The 5,829-nt window shown below is 38.2% G+C and overlaps 1 non-coding gene across 1 annotated transcript; it reads right to left on the bottom strand.

Moving 5' to 3' along the window:
• Positions 1–4,332: 4,332 nt before the first annotated feature.
• Positions 4,333–4,439, bottom strand: LOC142512999 (small nucleolar RNA R71). Its single transcript, XR_012808969.1, has one exon. It is a non-coding gene; the product is annotated as a small nucleolar RNA R71 (small nucleolar RNA).
• Positions 4,440–5,829: the final 1,390 nt, after the last annotated feature.

Genomic DNA, 5,829 nt, shown 5'->3' with positions numbered 1-5,829 from the left:
GGTGAAGGCCCTTAGACAAAATCCCACATTGCTAAACCATGGGAGAGATGCTCGGAATTTTAATGGACGTGTAGCATTCCCTTGTGACTCATTTTAAACCCGTGAGGTCACGGGCCAAAGCGGACAATATCACAATGGGTTGGACTGTTACAGAACCGAAATTGAATTCCGTAAATAAATTTGAAACCGTATACTTAGAGGTTACCTTCAATAGCTTCCTTGAAAATGAAATGATGCTAGAATGAACCTCCACAAACTCTAAAGAACCAAGAAAAAGGGCGAGCAAGAAGCTGGAAAATGATGCAAAAGCTTGGGAAGCTTGTTCTCTCTTGATACAACTTTTATGAGGAGCTGAGCTGCTGGACTATTCTAGGAAGATTTCGGAGAAGCTTTTCCGGTCAGAGTTGGGTAGCAACGGTTGTTGAGAAGTTGGGAACGAAGGTGTAGAAGCAAGGCTCAGGGGTGGAGGCATGAGGCTGGGGGAAGAACGATTTTCTTCTTTTAGACATATAATTGCACGCACATACATGTGCATGCGTGTGTGTTTCGTATTTTGTCTGTTGTGTTATTTTTTACTTATCGAAAATTCTAAAAATGTGACCAGATCCAATTTATTTCAACTCATGTGAGCTAATAAAATTCAATATGTATTTACTATCGTCTATAATTCTAATATTTCTAACAAATATTTTTGATGTGCAACTTAAATTATTTGGCTTAATTATTTTAATTTATCCCTATAAAATAATTATTTCTAATTTTTGCAAGATATTGATTAATTAAATTCGTGTTATCATTTTCTCCCATATTAATAAAAACTTTCGTCTTTGAAATCTAACATACGCAAAACTTATTCACAACATGATTAAAACATTTACACTGATAATACATAGGTAAATTAGAGCTCCACACATGAGACGAATTTGGCTCTTACTTCCGCAACATAGATACATGAAACACATCGTGTATCTCAGAAAAACTCTGCTGCAAGTCTAAAGGATAAACCAATGTGCCAAGCCTCTCAACAATCGCATAGGGACCAATCTAACTTGGAGCTAACTTCCCTTCACACTCAAATCTCATATTACCTCGAAACAGTAATACTTTCAAGAAAACATAATCGTCAACCAGGAACTCTAAAGGCCAACTCCTTTTATTAGCATAACTTTCTTGACGATCCTGTACTGCTTTCATTTTTCTATCAGTACAAATTTATCTTTCATTTCTAGTACAAACTCTGGTTTAGACATCTGTCGTTCCCCTACATCTTCCAACAAATAGGAGATCTAAACATTCTGCCATATAAAGCTTCAGATGGTTCCATACCGATAGTTGCCTGAAAAATATTGTTTTAACAGAATTCAGTCAGAGAGAATGATTCTTGCCAACCACCAATGAAATCTATTAAAACTCTCCGTAAAATATCCTCTAGAGTCCGGATGTTTTTTTTACTGACCATCTGTTTGAGAGTGATAAACAGTTCTTATGACCAAATTTCAACCCAAAGCTGATTGCAAACTACCCCGGAACTTTGAAATAAACCTTGGATCACAGTATGATTCTATGGTTACTGGCACACCATGCAGTCTCACCATTTGATCAATGTAAAATTTCGTCATGTAAGCACTAGTACTGTCATATAGAATAAAATGGGTTGATTTAGAAAATCTATCAACAAACACCCAAATTGCATCACAACCAAAATTTGAACGAGGTAGGTGTTTCATGAAATCCATAGCAATGTGCTCTTAATTCCACTGTCGCACTTTAAGACTATGTATCATATCGCTAGGCCTCATTTGTTCCGCTTTAACATGTTGTCATGTTAAATATTTAGCCACAAAATAAGAAATTTCCTTCTTCATACCTTCCCCACCAATAATGAGCTCTCAAGGTATGATAATTCTTTTGATTCCATGGATGAATGCAAACTACCATTTGAGGCAATACTGAACTTGTCTGATTGATTTTTCTAAGTCATTTCTTTCAATTTATGAACGTGTGGATCAATTCTCTGTGTTGCTTCGATGCCTTTCCCTTCTTCCACTCTAACTAGGACCAATGTAGTCACGTATGGTATAATCATAACAATAGAATATGACCCTAATCGAAATCCATACATTTTTCCCATACACTATGGAGATGGGGAGAGGAGATATATATTTTACAGAGGGGATAGAAGAAAATATAAAGTAATCTTCACTGGTCTGACAAGTCCATCCTCAAGCTCCCAAGTTCTCGTGGACTTTAGAAATATTCATAGACGTTAGCATAGCGTTCTGAACTTTCCTAATAATGGCATCTACAACTAGATTCATGATAGGACTCGTTTTTACGTGTTTTTAGTGTTGGTTTTGAGTCGCATTCATGCATCATATTAGTTTGTTTAGTTTAATTTTGCATCTTTTTAGCATTATTTAGCATTTGACTGACCTCGTGTATTTTGTGGTGATTTTGTAGGAATTGAACCAAAGAGTGGGAGAAACTTTGGCATAATGTCAAAGAGGATTCGCTAGGGCGGTCAAAAGTGACCGCCCGAGCGAGCATTGTGGTCTGGCCGAGGATTATTTTGCGCAAGTGTCTCGCTAGGGCGGTCACTTTATGGACATGCTCGAGGAAGCTTATTCGAGGACCTCTCGCTAGGGCGGTCAAAATATACTGCCCTAGCGAGAAGCGAGATTGAGAAAGATTTGTTTCCAAATTTCTAGGGACTCTAATCTACACCATAACCTAACACACGAGAACAGCAGCCGTTTTTTCATCTTTTATCAGACTTTTCATCATTTTTCTTGGAGAGGAGGCTAGGAGCAAAGGAGATTTCGAAGACCTCGAGATTTCCACGCGTTATGGCCGTCATCCATCGTCATCTTTAGTATTTTCATTATTCAGTATTTTATTTCTTACTTTGATTGTTGGTTTTTATCATGAATTTCAGTAGCTAAACTCTAGATTTGTTGGGATTTGAGGGGATCCTACCCCGTACTAAGTGTTTAACATTATTTCTCGACGTTTTTATTAGTGATTTGTTTATGCTATTGTTATTTCTTGTTTCATTCGAAGCATAGCTAACTTCTTTTGATTATTTCATGTTGTTAATGATTTCAATAGAATAATTAACAATACGATCAAATAGTATAAACCACGGATTTACAATTTTAGTAGATATACGGAATTGGGTACGTGTCGATAGTGATAGTTCACCCGAATGAAAGCTAGTGGATTCCATAGAATGTAATGCAATCTTGAACTGTTAAATATTTGAGGACACTTGAGTACTGCATGTTTTTGATTAGTATTAATATAGCTCGACAGAGTATATTAATTAGTCTAGGGAATTCCGTCGAAAGCACGAGTAAAAGTCGAGTGTAATTATTTAAACACGAGTGGTAGGTGAACTGATAATTCCCAACAAATTCATTTCTCATTTGATTTAATCCAAATTAATCATTGCGTTCTTGAACACGTTTTCTTTGCATTTTAATTATTTTAATTGTTTACTTTACATTAGTTTAATCATCAACTCAATTTATCGTTGCTAAAGAAATTTTACTTGAAAATAAAAATAGTGTAACGCAGTCCTTGTGGAACGATACTCGTATTCACTTACGTTTATTATAACTTGACTATCGTGCACTTGCGATATTTAAATCGAGCTTTCATTTATAAAATAAATTTCGGGATTATTCACTGTGCAAGTTTTGCTCGACCAAGTTTTTGGCGTCGTTGCCGGGGACTGTTGATTCACAATTTTTTATTTTTCATTTAAATTCTTTAGTATTATTTATTTTATTGTTATTTGATACTCTCATTGTGTTGCAGATTTTTCTTGTGGTGCATGCGAAGATCACTCGAGTTTAAGCTTGAGCCTTTGAACCCGAGATCGAACGCACAGCTAGAGGTCGACTACAGCAGCAAAGAGCGAAGGAAAGAATGGAAGGCGATCAACAAAGAGAGGAGCCAAGGCGTATACCGATGTTGGATTATGCACAGCCGTCTCTTGATGGAGCACGTCCAAGCATCGTAAGACCAGTCATCCGAGCTAATCAGTTTGAGATCAAGCCAGCTATCATTCAGATGATTCAGAACACTGTCCAATTTGGGGGAAGTGCACTTGACGACCCTAATTCTCATATAGCTGACTTTCTTGAAATTTGTGATACTTTTAAGTTTAATGGCGTGTCTGATGACGCTGTTCGTTTGCGTTTATTTCCATTTTCACTGAGAGATAAAGCTAAGTCGTGGTTAAACTGTTTGCCTGTAGGGTCTATTACTACATGGGAAGATATGGCAAAGGCGTTCCTGATCAAGTACTTTCCTCCGTCGAAGACTATGAAGCTCAGAGCCGACATTACTACTTTTGCTCAATATGAGCAAGAGTCACTTTACGAGGCATGGGAGCGCTACAAGGACTTGTTGAGGAGATGTCCACACCATGAGCTGCCTCTTGGGTTAGTTGTTCAAACTTTCTACTACGGTCTGCTTACTCCAAACCGTACTATGATAGATGTTGCTGCCTGTGGTAACTTACTGAGAAAGACGGCGGAGGAAGGATATGAGTTATTGGAGGAGATGGCTGCTAGTAGCTATCATCCTCAGTCTGATAGGCAGAGACGAGGTGCTGGAGTTAATCAAGTTAATGATTTGTCGGCGGTTTCAGCACAGTTAGAGGCTTTGAATAGAAAGATTGATGGGATGGGCATGAGTGGGTCGGCTATGCGTCTGCAAGAAATTTTCTGTGATAAGTGTGGGGGTGAGCATGATGTGCAGAATTGCCAAGATGGCAATCCATTCTATGTGCCTGAGGGAGCATCGGTAAAACAAGTGGGATTCCAGAACCGTCCTAGAAATGACCCTTACTCGAACACATATAATCCGGGATGGAGGAATCACCCAAACTTTTCATGGGGAGGTCAAAACAACCAACATCGCCAATAAAGAGGTCCACCATATGTGATGCACCAAGGATTCAAGCCAGAACCGTCTCGGGAGGAGAAGTCCAATTTAGAGCAAATGATGACTAAATTTATTTCTTCAACAGAGACGAGATTTCAGAACCAAGATGCATCCATAAAGGGGTTAGAGAATCAAATTGGACAGTTGGCTAAGTTGATTGCTAATAGGGAGCAAGGAACTTGACCAAGCAAAACGGAAACTAACCCAAGAGAACATGTGAAGGCGGTGGAATTGCGTAGTGGAAAAACACTCGGGTCTAATGAGGAAAAGACCAAGCACGGTGAGGATGAGGTGAAAAATCGAGGAGGTAAGTCTTCTAACTCTACATCTACACCTATTGCACAGAATAAAATTGTTATCCCTCCACCTTTTCCTGCAGCAATGAAAAAAGCTAAATTAGATGAACAATTTGGTAAATTTCTTGAGATATTTAAAAAATTGCATATTAACATTCCTTTTGCTGATGCTTTATTGAATATGCCAAGTTATGCAAAATTCTTGAAAGATATCTTAGCAAATAAGCGGAAGCTAGAAGATCATATGACGGTGAATTTGACCGAAAATTGCTCCGCTTTAGTTCAAAACAAGATGCCTCCGAAGCAAAAAGATCCAGGAAGTTTCTCGATACCTTGCATTATTGGTTACATTAATTTTCATAAAGCTCTATGTGATCTTGGTGCGAGTATAAATCTGATGCCTTTTTCTTTGTTTAGGAGACTGGGATTAGGTGAACCCAAGCCAACTAGGATGTCGTTGCAGCTGGCTGACAGATCTGTCAAGTATCCACGTGGGATTATCGAAGATGTTCTGGTGAAAGTGGATAAGTTTATTTTTCCTGCAGACTTTGTGGTACTTGACATGGAGGAAGATTTAGAG

The sequence above is a fragment of the Primulina tabacum genome, chromosome 10 (genome assembly GCF_025594145.1).
Source record: "Primulina tabacum isolate GXHZ01 chromosome 10, ASM2559414v2, whole genome shotgun sequence".
Lineage (NCBI taxonomy): Eukaryota > Viridiplantae > Streptophyta > Magnoliopsida > Lamiales > Gesneriaceae > Primulina > Primulina tabacum.
Note: the sequence above shows the minus strand (reverse complement) of the source record. Positions and strands in the feature narration are given on the sequence as shown.